General features: G+C 44.3%; 1 protein-coding gene across 13 annotated transcripts in view; it reads left to right on the top strand.

The window, feature by feature from the left end:
• The window catches only part of NCOA1 (nuclear receptor coactivator 1), a 631,796-nt gene that overhangs the window by 544,031 nt on the left and 71,705 nt on the right, over positions 1-16,060 (top strand). The window contains exon 23 of one of the 13 annotated variants that reach the window (XR_004538964.1): positions 12,341-12,408. The exons of the other annotated variants lie outside the window; for them this stretch is intronic. The gene's annotated coding sequence lies outside the window, so the exon portion shown is untranslated. Of the gene's footprint in view, positions 1-12,340; positions 12,409-16,060 lie in introns of those variants that run through there. 13 annotated transcript variants of the gene reach the window in all.

Consider the following 16,060-nt stretch of genomic DNA (forward strand, 5'->3'; position numbering starts at 1 on the left):
TTGCACATTATACAATAAGAACTATTTAGTGATGGCAGTCCTCTGTGAGGTTTTTCTTAAATATTTCCTGAGATGCTTGGTTTTTCTTTGTTTCGTTATTTATTGTGCACATAATTTGGTTGAAGAAATACATGTCATTACTCCCAGGTATGGAGCAGCAAGCAAAATGGATATGTACTGAAAAGCCCAAAGCTTCATTCTGTTACATCCACTCAGGAGTCCATACATATGGTGCTCAATCCATTCCTGCAGACTGAACTTGCAAGACTTGCAGAAGTGTGAATACTTACAGCTTTGAGCACCTTCCTCATAGAGGTGGATCCCAGAATCCCCTTACAGTTTTTCTTCTGTAAGCAAACTGTACAGAGGTGTTCTGATCTGATCTGCTTAGTTTTGGTTTTCTTTTCAGCCTAAGTTTGTTTTTTTCTGAGGCTTTGGTGCCCTGAGACCCCATTCTTGGAACTTCTCTGCCTGGGAAAGAATGCAGGTTCCGCTGAGTTGTACTACAGCTCTGCAGGGAAAACCTTCAGTTGGACCTTGGGAGCCAGACTGCTGTGTATCATCAGGGCTCAGAGTCTTTTCCCCTGGAAACCAGCTGGCTTAAGTGCTGTCTCTGGGTGCCCTATGTAAGAACCCTTGGGGTATTGGGGTGCCAACTGCGTAGTTTGCTCATTCCCTTTGTGCTGAGAGGTTCTGTGGGGGTGGAGGTCTCGATCGGGGTTGGCCCAACTAGCAGCCTAAAAATTTCTTGGTTTGGAGTTAGATTTGTGGAAGCATTTGAGACAGAAAGTCCTTTCCTTCTCTTCAGCTGTACTGAAATAACTGACAGGCAGGCACCTGCATAGAACTGTGAGTACAGCCCTATTATTTCCTGTGGGAAAATTGGGGTGGGTCTGAAAATCTCAATTTTGAAGATTTCTGGGGTTAGGGTTTAGGTATCCCACCTCCAAAACCCCTTGTGTTTTTTAAATAAGTGATTTTACTGGCGGCAGCCATTTTGGATTTTAGTCAATCTTTTTTTCAAAAGCCTCTGACTGCCTCATAACCCCTCAATTTTGATTTTAATTGACTAGGATATACTCCTTAGTGTGTGAGGAACACCGTTACTTATGAAAATTGTTCCAGTTCATAGACAGAAGAGCATCCATGTACCGCATGCCTCAGCGCAAAGGAGGAGTGGGAGCTTTGTGCTTAGCCCCATCCATGTCTCCCAGGGTTGGTGAACCGCTATGGGTCTGAGAAATGGGTAAAAAGTCCCGTCTAGATCCCTTATCTCGCGGTTACGTGCATGAAGTTCACAGAACCCACGAGAGCCCAGCCAGAAGTTCTGCAGGCTTCATTGGTTTCCCTGTACAAGGTTTATCCCCAGAATTTGTAAATCTGATATGGAGAGCCTTTCTGATGAGACCAGATCAGTTGGTACAACCTGTAGGCATGCAGCTGTCAATCCAGGGAGCGTCCTCTGGTGTCTGCTTCTCAGTTGAATAGGCCATACCTGAGCTCCAATGTCCTTTTGGAGACAGACTGGTCAGATTGGAGGTCAGATTCCATGCCGTTTTTGTCTCAGGGCTCGGAATCAGTCTTGGATGACTCTGGCTCCCTGTTTAGGTCTGGTAATCAAGAGACCTCCCTGGCTCCTGATCAGGGGGATGACCCTCCGATCCACTGCCTCTTCAAGTCAGCCTCTGTCTACTACTTTATTGCTAATGCTAATAAAGAACTGAAGCTGGAAGCTCCAACCTCCACTTCTCAGTGCAGTCATGAGTGGCTCTAACGCTCAGACCTCTCTTTTCTTGTGCATTCAGATATTACTGCACTGATTATAGAACAGTGGGAGACCCCAGAGGGTCCCTGAGATTGCCAAGGCCATGTCCAGGCTTTATCCCATGGCACTGGAGTTCCATGAGCTATTTGACCATCTGAAGGTGGATTTGACGGTGACTCAGGTCACCAAACATTCAGCTCTTCCGAGTGAGGGTGGTGTTATGCTGAAAGATGCTCAGGCGGACATGATTTTTAAAAAGCAGTTTGAAGCCCTTATTCTGGGGATGAAGGCTGCTGCTGCTAACTCGTTTGCTGCTTGGGCCTGCCACACCAGCCTGCGACAGCAGCCCCCTGTGGAGGAGAATGCCTGCCCCCAGCTTGTACTGGAAGGAGAGGTTTACATGGCAGATGCATTGAACAACCTTATCAGGGACATGAGTAAGGTGTTGGTTTATGCTGTCTCAGCTTGCAGAATGCTCTGAATCAGGCAGTAGGCAGGCAACCTTGAGCAGGCTACCTTTTAAGGGGCTGAGGCTATTTGATAAGGGCCTTGTTGACCTTATAGTCAGTGTGGCAGATCACCGCCCTAAGTCTCTGCCAGAAAGTAGACTGGCCTCAAGGCAGGAGTAGGAACAATATTCATCCCTCCCATCATTCTCGACAGGATATCCAGGGGGGCCTCTGTCCAGAGGTCCTTCCAGGATTATAGACAACAATTCAATAGCTCCAGACACCAGCAGTCCGAAGGGGCTCGTGACAACCCTCCCTCTAAGAAGCCCCAATGATGCCGCCCACATATTGGGGAGTGGAAGTTAGCGTTTTGGGAGAGTGGGAGAAAATTTCCTGGGACCAATGGGTTTTGTATATCATCCAAGTGAGTCATCCTCCTCTGGATCTGTTCGTAGACTCTCCGGCCAGACAGAAGGAGGAGGCAAAGTAAGGGCCACGCTTCAGATTTCTGGACATTCTAGCGATAGAACCTTCCATGACGTCAACTCGGGCTCAGGCAGATACTCTAGATACTTATTGCCCAAGAAAGGCACAAGAGGACTGGAGGACCATTTTGGATCTCAAGGTGGTGAATGCCTTTTTTGAAGGTCACCCATTTCCACATGGAAATGGCCCAGTTGGTCATCTCAGCTTTGGCTCCTGGAGAATTTCTGGCCACCCTGCACCTCCTCATAGAGGCGTATCTGCATATTCCTATCTTTCCGGGCCACAGAAAATTTTATTTTTATTTATTTCGATTTCTATCCCATCCTCCTAATAGCTCAGAACGGGTTACAAGCCAACATTCATAATGGAAAACATTTGGACAGTACAAGACTATACAGCAACTTAAGTACAGGAGAGTGCAGAAAGGAGGGGGAATATAAGGGAGTCAAGGGGTAGTTTGCAGTTAGAATTTCAATTGAAGAGGAGAGTCTTTACTGCTTTCTGGAAGGTCATCAGAGAGCTCTGTAGTCTGATTTGTGGAGGGAGTTAGTTCCAGAGATGGGGGATGAAGTGGCTGTAGGAGCGTTTGCGGGCGGTTTCTGACAGGAGAGACCTTCCTGGGGGGATACATAGGAGTTTCTCTGTTTCAGAGCAGAGGAGGCAGGTGGGGGTGTACAGGGTTAGCTTGGATCCTATGTATACTGTGGTGGTGGCGTAGATTCTTTTATGTGCTATCACCAGGGCCTTGAAAGCACAGCATTGGTTGATCGAGAGCCAGTGCTCTGCGCGAAGGGCTGGAGAGATAGGGTCATGGTAGTTGAGGTTGTGTAGGAGGCGGATTGCTGCGTTTTGTACTCGCTGGAGGTGTTTGAGATCTTTTTGGCCATTCCATTAAATAGGGAGTTACAGTAATCCATCCTGGAGAGAACATAGGCGTAGAGGAGTTGGGCTAGGTCAGGTTTAGAGATGTAAGGTTTGGTTCTTCTCAGTTGGCAGAGGTAGTAGAAGGAGGTGGAGGTTATTTGAAATAAGTGGGTGGACAGGGACAGGTGGCCGTCTAATGTTAATCTGCTGCTGTTAGTGAGGTGGAGTCCCATGATAGAATTGGATGTGTGTATTTGGTATTTTTTTCTTAATCCATAACAGTTCAGTTTTGGAGGCTTTCAGCTGCAGTTTGTTGTTTGACATCCAGATTTTCATGTCAGAGAGGCAGAAGTTGGAGGTTATCAATTTGGGATGATTGTTTTTTGCCTAGTGGGAGGAGCAGCTGGATGTCATCGGTGTAAGAGTGAATTTTGATGTACTTCTGGGCTACATCTTGAACAGGTCTGATGTAGAAGTTAAAAAGGAGGGGGATAGAAGGGCGCCTTGGGGAACACCGTATTTGAGAGGTTTGGAGTCAGATTTGGTCGGCCCTAGTAGAACTGTTTGGGTTCTTTGATGAAGGAAGGAGGTGAACAACTGGAGGACTGAGTCCTTGATTCCGAGGTCATAGAGTCTGGATAAGAGGAGGTGATGGTCGACAATGTCAAAGGCAGCGCTCAGGTCAAGTAGGACCAGTAGGGCATCGCTGCCTTTGTCAAATATTGATCAACTGTCATCTATGATATCCAGGAGTACTGACTCTGTGCTGTGGCCTTTTCGGAAGCCAGATTGTGCAGGAGACAGGGCCGCTTGTTCTACTATGAAAGGATGTAAGCGGTGGAGCACTATTTGTTCTAGGAGTTTGGAGACAAATGAGAGGTTGGAGACTGGTCAGTAGTTGCCAGGTTCGTTGGGGTCGAGGGTAGGTTTCTTGAGTGTGGGTTTGATAATAGCCGACTTCCAGCTGAGTGGTACTGTCCCTGTGGAGAGAGAAGTTAATGATAGGGAGGATAGATTCTGCCATCTGTGGATAGATTCTGCTATCTTCTGTGGATAATAGGACACTGGATGGGCAGGGGTTGAGGATGGTGCCGGAGGGCTTGAGTTCTCTCAGGGTTTCGAGAACTTCAGCATGAGTGGCCATGGGAAATTGGGATGGGGTGGTAGAGGATGGAGTATTGGGGTTAGATTGGGGGTATGCTGGTGGGGGGGTTTGTGCTGGTGATGGTGTCAAGATTATTGTGGATGGTTTGTACCTTGGACTGGAAAAAATCCGAGAGAGCCTCACTATCAAGTTCAGTTGGATTGTTTTGTTTTTTTCCTTGGGCGTTGGTGAAGAGTTGGTTTGTAAGGGCGAACAGTTGTTTGGACCTAGCTGGGACTTTCTGTAGGATGTGAGAGTATTAGGCTTTCTTTGCTTCTAGGATGGCGGCTTTGTAGGTAGTGGCTGTGTTTTCCCAGTGAGTTTCGGATTCTAAATTTGGGTGTTTGATCCAGGTTCTTTCTGCTTTCCTCAGTGACCTCTTTATGGATCGGAGGTTGCTGGTGTACCAGGGGGCAGGTGTTTTGTTGGTGGTTATTCGTGTTTTTGTTTGAGCGAGGCTGTTACAGAGGGACTGGATGTTGGAGTGCCAAGTGGTGGCTGCTAGGTCGATGGAGTGTGGGTGTTGGGTGTAGGTTTTGTTTAGATTGCGAATGCCTGCGGCCATAACTGTAGGGTTGACTAAGCTGGGGATTTGATGTTGGGTGGTTGGGATAGGGCCTTTCAGTGGGGCTGGGGTAGTTTCAGTTGGGAGTTGGAACTCAATGAGATGGTGATCTGACCATGGGACAGGTGTAGTGGTGCAGATTGTTTGTTGAGACTCTGCAGTCAGGTCTCCATGGGTGAAGATTAAGTCTAAAGAGTTGCCTGCTGAGTGTGTGGGGGTGGTTAAATCTTGGTGGAATCCCAGGTCGGTGAGGGAGGAGAGGAAGCTGTCATTCATTTCTGAGATGTTGGGGTAGTCTGGGAAGTTGAAGTCTCCCAGGATGGTTACATGTTTGTGTGCGATGGATAGCTCGGTGATGAATTCGAGGAGGGATTCTAGGGCTTCTGCTGGTGAGTGTGGGGCTCTGTAGAGTAGAATGAAAGCAATTTTGTTTGTGGCCCATGGTGAAGGCAAGAGCCTCTAGGGTGGGATCATTGATAGTGTTTATCAGTTTTGGTGTGGCGGCAGTCTTAGTGATGGTGGCCACTCCGCCTCTTCTCCCTGTGGTGCGTAAGCAGGCTAGGGCCTGGTAGCCTGGAGGACACAGTTCATAGAAACATAGAAGATGACGGCAGAAAAGGGCTACAGCCCATCAAGTCTGCCTACTCTGCTTACCCACCCCCTGTCTATGCCCTAATGACCCAATTTTCTTATCTTGACCCTCGTAGGGATCCAACATGGGTATCCCATTTATTCTTAAAGTCTGGCACGCTGTCTTCCTCGATCACCTGCACTGGAAGCTTGTTCCAATGATCAACCACTCTCTCTGTGAAGAAATACTTTCTGGTGTCGCCATGAAATTTTCCGCCCCTGAGTTTGAGCGGGTGCCCTCTTGTGGCCGAGGGTCCCTTGAGAAAGAAAATATCATCTTCCACTTCGACACGTCCCGTGAGTTACTTAAATGTTTCGATCATGTCTCCCCTCTCCCTACGTTCCTCGAGAGTGTAGAGCTGCAATTTGTTCAGTCTCTCCATACGAGAGACCCTTGAGCCCCGAGATCATCCTGGTGGCCGTCCGCTGAACCGATTCAATTCTGCGCACATCTTTACTGTAATGTGACCTCCAGAATTGCACACAGTACTCCTGATGACTCACCATGGCCCAGTGCTATCACAACATTGTCTTGGAGACAGGTTTCAGTGACCATGAGGGCATCCCAAGTGTTGTCACAGATGAGGTCATGGAGGATGAAGGTTTTGTTATTAACTGATCTTGCACTGATGAATGCAAACTTGAGTGTTGCTGACGAGGGCTGGTGGGGAGGGTAGGATGGGGATGAGGTTGGCAGGGTTCCTGGTACGGCTGTTTTTGTATTGGGAGGCAAGGTCACCGTGTTTGCCTTGACCTGTGATGATGTGGATGGTGAAATATAGTGTTGGGAGGAGGGTTGGGTTGTGGTGGGAGGAGGGTGAGGAGGTGGGTGGTTTGGAGTGTCAGAGGCATGATATGTGTAGTAGTGGGGTGTGTGAGGATATAGATGGTTTGAAGGAGAGTCAATGCTGTTGTTGGCTGGGTGAAGCCTTGGGCAGTGATCAGCGGGGGAAGGAGGGAGCTAGATGGTGTTCTTTTTCCTTCCCCTGCCTGGAGTCTGGTTGCAGTCGGTGGTGTCGGCTGGTCTGCTTGCTGCTGCGGGAGCTGGGGCAGTCTTCCGTTGTTGCTGTGTGCTGGCCAGTGGAACCTCGGGCGATGATCAGTGGGGAAAAGAGGGAGCAAGATGGCGTTCTTTTCCTTTCCCTGCCTTGGGTCTGGTCGCGGTCTCGGCTGGTCAGTCCCCAATGACAAGAAGAACCAGGTGACAAGTGACAATGAGAGGCCTGCAGCATCCACTCGACCCATCACTATACCAACAGCTCTTCCTTCTCCAGTGAGGAAATCAGCAGTCAGTAAAGTTAGTAAAGCCTGTAAAGTACTGTTTCTTTTGCTGTTTACCAGATCTATCCTTTTTGATCAGCTTTTTGATAAACTCAATTCAAACCAATAGTTAGGCAATAATTATCAAGATTTAAGTCATAAAGAATTGAAGCTGATGTTAAGTTGCTAGATTTGTTATAGAAGATTATTTGCTGATAACAAGATTAATGGAATTGATTCTTCTAATCCTAACAGTTGCCATGTGAAATATAAGGTTTCATATACTTCAACAGCATTTCCAGTTTACAGCCTTTCCAGTCAGATTGACAATAGTCCCCTGCACTTTCACCAATGTTATGGTGGTGGTTGCAGCTCATCTCCAAAAGATGGGGATCCAGGTACATCCCTGTCTGGACGATTGGCTGATTAGAGTTCCATCCAGGAAGGATGACAGTGCAACAAGTGTTGGAATTGCTCCAACAATTAGGCTGGATTGTCAATTTCAAGAAGAGCCATTCGGAATCAACCCAGACTCTGGAGTGTCTGGGAATTCTTTTTGTCATGGCTCAGGGCCGCGTTTTTCTTCCAGAACTACACAAACAGAAGCTGCAACAACAGGTCCTGTCTCTCTTGCAATGCAGATTCTCACTGCATGGCATTATCTTCAGGTGTTGAACTCTATGGCAGCATCCCTGGAAGTATTCCCCGGGCCAGGGCACATATGCAACCTCTCCAGGACTCTCTTCTGTCTCAGTGGTCTCCACAGAGGCATTCACTTCCAATGCAACTCCCATTGACAGGGACAGCAAGGAACAGATTACACTAGTGGCTTCATGAAACCACCTTGTCGAAAAGTATGTCTCTTGGAATATTGGAGTGTGTGAATCTCACCACTGATGCCAGTCTTTTTGGCTGGGGAGCTCATTGTGGGGACCATTTGATTCAGGGCCAGTGGTCTCGCCATCAGAAGAGGTGATCCATAAATCAGATGAAGCTCTGGGCCATCCGGCTGGCCTTGAAGGCGCTGGAAAAGGTCAAGGAAAAAACTGTAAAGGTGTTCTCTAACAATTCCACAGCAGTGACGTATGGGAACAGACAGGGAGGCACCAGAAGCGCCGCCCCCGCCCCCCCCCCATGCCTAGAGACTCAGATGCTGTTTCATTGGGTAGAAGGCCACCTTCAGGCTCTTTCAGCAGCCCACGTGGCCAGAGTGGAAAATGTTCAGGCCAACTGCCTAAGTCATCAGTTCCTGGACCCAGAGGAATGGTTGCTCTCCCAAAGGACGTTCTATCTCATTGTATGCCACTGGGACAGGCCAGTGATGGATTTGATGGTTTCTGCCCAAAACTCGAAAATACTGTTTCAGTCAAGAGAGTAACCAGGAAGCTCAGGGTTGAATGTGTTGGTCCAGTCCTGACCACACAATGGTCTTCTTTATAGCTTTCCCCCTTGGCCCATAGTGGGCTGGGTCATTTGCAGGATCGCAACTCATCCGGGTCTCATGATCCTAGTGACCCCAGACTGGCCTTGCCGACAATGGTATGTGGATCTGGTACACTGCAGTGGGACAGGAGCCTCAAGCTGCCTCTTCATCACAGGCTTCTTAGTCAGGAGCCAATCCCTGTGGAGTGTGCGCTTTGATGTTATAGACATGGCTCTTGAGCATAAGGCTATAATCCACAATAGGTATTCAAATGTGGTTATTGCTACTCTCCTATGGGCTAAGAAGCTGTCTACTGTAGCAGCCTAGACTAAAGCTTGGAAGGCTTTTTAATAATGGTGTGAAAAGTACCAGGTGGAGCCGCTGCAAGCTCCCATTCATTCATCCTGGCTTTCCTTCAGTTTGGACTGGAGAAAGGCCTTGCAGTAGACTCCCTGAAAGTGCAGGTGATAGAGCTTTCCTGTTTCCTGGTGCAGAGCTGCAAGGTTTTGCTGACTGCTCATCCAGATGTGACACAAATCCTGAGAGGTGCACTTCGTCTCAGGCCCCCGTTGCGACATCCTTTACCTTCATGAAATCTTAACATTGTCCTAAAGAGCCTCACCAAGGCTCCATATGAGCCGCTTGGTGACACTTCTCTTTTGGATCTTATGGTTAAAACTGTGCTTTTGGTGGCTATTGTTCCTATCTTGGAGCTGCAGGCTCTCTCCTGTGGGGATCCCTTCCTTAGAATTACAGAAGTGGGTGTCACTCTCCATCCTGTTCCCTCCTTTCTTCCAAACATTGGTGATGATTTCCATGTCAACCAGAAGGTTCATCTGCCTGCTTTTCAGTCTATAGGCTCAGACAAGCAGGATAGGATTTTGAGAAAGCTTGATGTGCAGAGAGCCTTGCTCCAGTACTTGGAAAGAACCAATGTCTTTAGCTTTTCAGTTCATCTGTGCTTACCAGCCAGTCCCAGCATGGCAGGCTGGCATCCAAGGCTTCTAAAGCTAGATGGATTTGCATGCCATATCTTTGGCATACATTGCCTGTGGTAAACAGCCGCCAGTCTCTCTCAAGGCGCATTCCACCAGGGGTGTTGCCTCTTCATAGACGGAGTCTCGGGCAGTACCTCCTGCAGGGATTTGTAGAGCAGCTACGTGGTCTACTTTGCATACTTTTTCCAGATTTTACAAAGTGGACGTGGCAGCTCGAGAGGATGTCACTTTTGTGTCCTCACTCTTGCGGGCAAGCTCTTTTGTCCCTCCCTTGATGTCGCCATAAGTACAGACTCTTGAGTAGATGTAACAGAATGAAAGATTAGGTTCTTAACTAGATAATTTTCTTTCTGTTAATCCTCTCAGGAGTCCATAGGGCCCTCCCTTGGTGTAATCTGTTTTGCCTTCTTTTCTGCCTTGGATATTTCTAGATACCAGGCCCGGAGCTCTTCTGTCAGTCAGTTGGCTGTATGTGAAGAAATCTTGTATATGTAAGTGTATTCTTTAGCCTCTGGCTCCCTTATTGTTAGTTCTAGTTGCACTCAGCAGATTGGTTCTTTAAAGTGGTTTTATACAAATTCCTGTTCATTGTTCTAATTCTTGTTTCTAAGTTACAGAGCAGAACACATTCCCTGTTCCCCCTCCTTTGTATTCTGTTCCAGTGGAGCTCAATTGCTTTGGGATGTAACTGAAAGGGGACTCGAGGCTCTGCCTCCATGAGGGAAGTACTCAAAGCTGTAAGTATATTCACACTTCTGCAAGTCCAGTTCGTGGGAACAGATAGATCACCATATGTATAGAGTCCTGAAAGAAGATTATCCAGGTAAGAACCTAATCTTTTACTAGAACACAGATCCCACAATCTACTCCAGAAATACCGTGGGGCAGCAAAAGCCATGACAAGGCTGTTAAGGAAATTTATTCCCAAAACAGTTAAAAAACACATTGTTCCAAGAGATATGCAGAGCAGTTGGGGCTGCAGTCTATAATGCCTGTTCCTTTAATTCCCCTTTTTTTGATAATGAAAGGCTGTTTATGTTAAAAAAAAAAAAAAAAAAACAATTTGCACTTTGAATCTAGGATTTTCCTACGTTGGATTGAACCAGGTCACAAGTGTATTAAATATTTTTTTTTTCAAATTGAACTTTTTCTTGTTGGAACAAATTTGAATTGCCCCTGTAGAAAAAGGATTTTTAATCATCTCGAAATAGTGACATCTGATGGCTAGATTTATGGATCATGTTTGCAGGGTTCCAGAAGTAGCCTTGATGCATGGTCTTGAATCAAGGACTGATGCTTCAAAGACTGAGCTGAGTGAACTGTAGAGTTCTGAAAAAAGGCTTATGGCACTAGAGCCCAAATTCAATTGAACTGAAAGCCTAAAGAGACGAGAGGAAGCTACTAAGCCAAAATAAAAAGTAGAATACACACAAAGCAGAGGCATTCACAATCCAGTTAAACAACCAAAGTATTCTTTATAAAATTTTGATTTAGATTAGCATATAGTACAACATTTAACCACTTGACCAACAAAAGCTCTGATAGCTAAAATAATACAGAATAATAATAACATTTGAGTAGGATAAAAAGTACAATAATTAAACCCATGCCAACTCCCCCACTCCCCCATGCCAAAATCTCATATGTGAGCATGCACATTGTTTTTAAAAATTCGTTGAATAGCCAGGTTTTCAATTTTCAGCAGACTCTGAAATAAGAAAAATAAATATATGGCAACAGACATCATCCATATAAAATACTATGCATTATTTTGAAATTAATGAAAAGTTGTCTCATTATGTGGTATCCTTGAATAAATGATACCTTGATTAGCATTTGAGGAAGAAGAGTCTTACAGACTTCAGCTTACATTATTTGTGTACCTGCTAGTTATCCCCATTTAGCTCATCAGTCTTTCCATTCATTTTCAGCTTTTCAGGCATAATGTCCATTTCCAATCAGCTATTAAGCAAGCATAAGTTTATCTAAATTTTATATGATGTGTATGAAATTTTGACCGAAGCAGCAGATTGATTTGTGGCTAAGCCCTGAGTGAATCACAAGTTCCATGGTTACTTTTCTGGAGAGGAGGGTGTTTTTGATGCTGTAAATGGGCAGACTGGATGGGCCATTTGGTGTATATCTGCCATCTTATTTTTATGAATCTTGACAGTGATGTTGAGATTACAGTACTTCTCTTTGTAAAGCTTATAAAGTATGATCCATGGATGGGATAATTTTATTTATTTAAGGATAAGCAGGATATCATTTTCTTCACATATGGGTAATGTTCAATGGAGCCCAGGCTGAATAAATGTATACAAAGTTCTTAAGATATTTCCAAAGTATCTCACACCGTGCACATGTGTAATGTCACATGCATCATCATGCAGGACCACCTTAGTTTCAGCTTTTCTGCAGTCTATTAGATATGAATTTTTCATCTTGATAAATTTTTCTGCAAGTGTTTTCAAAGTTCTTGTGATTTATCACCTAAAGTTTGCATCTTTTTTAGAGAGCTATTAGTTATGAACGTTGTCATTTAAAAAAAAAAAATGTCCTTAATGTTTGACATGGCTCCATCGACATCAAGTAGAAAGGTAGAAGATTGTACTACCAAGCCATTTGATTATTTTTTCTAATGCATTACATCAGGACAAGATCAGTCATCAGCATCCATGACTTGTGCCTGACACATTTTGGGTCCAAACATGATATATTTAGCTGTATAAACTGTCTTTTTGGGTCATCTTCAGTTCACCTACATTTGATCAAAATGCATCAGCAGAAGGACCCCAAGAGCCCTGGAGCTGTACTGAATCCTGAGGTAAAGAAAGAGAGATGGAGATATGCTGGTATGGGGGTGATGGAGAGATGGGAAGGAAAGAAGAGAAAAGGATAAATTCTGACCCTGAAGGGAGGATATAGTGCAGGAAGAAGATAAGAAAGAGGGATGGGACATAGTAGAGATACTAGACATGGGGAAATAAAGACAAGGGTGATATTGAACATGTGAGGGGTTTAGGAACATAAAGGGGCACTGATAGATATGTAAGGAGGATAGTGATACAAAGGGACGATTCGGGACATTTGAGGTGGAGGGATATAGACGAAGAAGGAATAGATGCTCAACATAGCAGGATGGGGCAGAAACACAGAAGGAACCAAATGGATAGGACACATAAGGAAGATAGATCATGAACATGGAGAGGGAAGAAATGCCACATGGACCAGGAGATTGAGACCAACACAATAAGAAAAAAATGACCAGACAAAGGTAGAGATAGGAATTTTATTTTCTATTTACTGATTAGAATATGTCAGTTTTTGGAATGTACATGTGCTGCAAATAGTGTTAGACATGGCTGGAGGTCCATAAAACAAAAAACTATCACTGGTCTTCAGTCTCCAGCAATAGTAGTGATAAATTTCCAGCTTTGGAATATGCCACTCTTGGTTTCTCTAGCCTTGATGAGGTTCTCGCCCCTATTGTATTGTAAATAGACATCTAAGTGGCTGCTATTAATGTCAATGCCCTTCAGTGCCTCAGCATCATCATGTTCGCGAAGTTTGCTGCGGGATCTCGCAGCAGTCATTTTTTTCACTATGAAGAATGCTGGCCAGGAGCGTAAAGGGATCGCACTTGTCCCACTTCACCATTGGACCACCGGGATCCTAAGGTACACCTGAAGGGGGACTGGGAAGTAGAGGGGCGGTCTAGTTGCACAAAGTCACCAGGAGGGAGGGATTGAAGGCAGCTCCAGTTCCCCGCTACACTGGACCACCAGGGCAGTACTGGAAGTCCACAGTGGGTCCGGGATGGGGGGCAGACTGACTGTCTGCACCACTAGACCATCAGGGCTGTAATGCAGGCCCACAGTGGGTCTGGGAGGGGAGGCCATTCTGGGAAGGGGGCAGAGCTGGCAGACAGGACACTAGGGAATGAAGGAGAGGTCGCTTATGCCCTGTACCAGTACTTGAATATACACCACCGGTTTCTATTCAAGTCAACCTTTTTTCCTCCTTTTTGGGGGGAAAGAGCTTACCTCAGTTTATATTTGAGTATATATGGTACTTTACTGACCTGAGGAAGGAAGTTTTGGCCTCTGAAAGCTAATTGAAAAATGTATTAGTCCAATAAAATGGTATTATCTTATTTTCCTTTATTGTTTTGTTAATTTCTAAAGTGGTGATTGTTGTTTCTTAGTTTTTTTTCAAATTTACATCTGCTATCTTTATATTTTGCATAATATTAAGGCAACAAAACAACATATAATCAAATGGTAATCTATTGGCAAAATAAACAAATTTTAGAAACCATTTACACAAAATCAAAAATGATCAACGATTCTAAATTTACTCATTAAATCATAACACTTAATTAAATTAATTTAAATTTTACGGGGACAATCCTCAGACTTAGGAGTACATCTTCCCATACTGGGACTTCTTCAAGAGAAGATTGAATTGTTCTCTTGCCTCCTTATAACATCACTGGCTTATTCCCCACCTCTCTACCAACTTATTTAATTTATTAATTAATTGACTTTTTTAAAAAATAACTTTTTTAACCTGCATTAATCTTCTCCTATAAATACTTACAAATTTTATTTCTACTATTTAAATAATTTAATTTTTTAAAAATTATTTAGTTTAAAAAAAACTTCATTCATTATTTTAGTAATGTCAATATATAAAAAACTCTCACTTTTTTTGGTATGGGGTACACATCTACTCTAAAGAATCAGCATGCCATTTTTGAAACTCGAAACCAACCCGTACTTCATATTCGCAGTTCATCTAATTATTCTTCTTCAGAGTTATCTCATTCAAAATTATTCTGCCATTTCATTTCATTATTTGTCCTACACCTCCTTCAATTTCATCAACAGTTGAAAGTGCTTAGAATGCTTAAAGTGCGTAGTAAAAAGTGCTCATGTGCTATAAATACTATAAATACTTCAGCGTATCATTTCTTCAACTGAAGTGAACTTCAGTTCATATTAAGTTCATTTAAAAACGTTCAATGCATTTCAACTAGTACTTCATATGCTTTTTCGAGTACTTAGCTCAAATTGCTCATTGCAAAACCAGCACCGTTGCCTGTAACCGATATTGGCGCTGGTTTTGCAATGAACAATTTGAGCTAAGTACTCGAAAAAGCATATGAAGTACTAGTTGAAATGCAATGAAATGAGATGGAAGAATAATTTTGAATGAGATAACTCTGAAGGAGAATAATTAGATGAATTGCGACTATGAAGTACGGGTTGGTTTCAAGTTTCAAAAATGGCATGATGTTTACCCCATACCATAAAAAAGTGAGAGTTAGATCTATAGAGGAATGTAAAGAACTTCAAAGGGACCTGAACAAACTGAGCGAGTGGGCAAATAAATGGCAGATGAGCTTCAATGTAGAGAAATGCAAAGTTATGCACATAGGGAAAGGGAACCCGATGTACAGTTACACTATGGGGGGATAATATTGGGGGAAGGCAACCTAGAAAAGGACTTGGGGTTTTGGTGGATAAAACAATGAAACCGGCGGCACAATGCGCAGCGGCCTCAAAAAAGGCGAACAGAATGTTGGGCATTATCAAAAAAGGTATCACTACCAGAACCAAGGAAGTTATCCTCCCGCTGTATAGGGCGATGGTGCGACCGCATCTGCAGTACTGCTTTCAGTGCTGGTCGCTGTACCTTAAGAAGGATATGGCAATACTCGAGAGGGTCCAGAGAAGAGCAACAAAAATGATAAAGGGCATGGAAAACCTCTCATTTGCTGAGAGGCTGGAGAAGCTGGGACTTAGAGGGATATGATAGAAACTTAAAAGATCATGAAGGGTATAGCGAAGGTAGAGAGGGACAGATTTATCAGACTGGCGGGGGCAACAAAAACTAGAGGGCACTCTAAAAAATTGAAGGGAGATAGGTTCAGAACAAATGCTAGGAAGTTCTTCTTCACTCAGAAGGTGGTGGACACCTGGAATGCGCTTCCAGAGGAGGTGGTAGAGCAGAGTACGTCTTTGGGTTTCAAAAAGGGACTGGACGAGTTCCTGAAGGAAAAGGGGATCCAGGGGTACAATAGGGTTGCTTTACAGTACAAAATGCTTTAGAGCAATAGCTCACTACAGGTCATTGACCTGGGAGGCTGCTGCGGGAGCGGACTGCTGTGCATGATGGACCTATGGTCTGACTCAGCAGAGGCAATGCTTATGTGCTTATGCTTATGTGCTTAAGTTTTTTTTAATTAAATTTTTTTTAAATTAAATTGTTTAAATAGTGGAAATAAAATTTGTAATTATTTATAGGAAAAGATTAATGCAGGTTAAAAATTATTTTTTTAAAAAGTCAATTAATTAATCTATAATAATAAAATGCTAGCCGCGCATGCGCACTCTCGCCGCGTGTTCCCTGAGATTTGATCTGTCGGAGTGTGCTGGCGAGAGTGCGCATGCGCATACTACGTCACCAGC

The sequence above is a fragment of the Geotrypetes seraphini genome, chromosome 3, assembly GCF_902459505.1.
Source record: "Geotrypetes seraphini chromosome 3, aGeoSer1.1, whole genome shotgun sequence".
Taxonomy (NCBI): domain Eukaryota; kingdom Metazoa; phylum Chordata; class Amphibia; order Gymnophiona; family Dermophiidae; genus Geotrypetes; species Geotrypetes seraphini.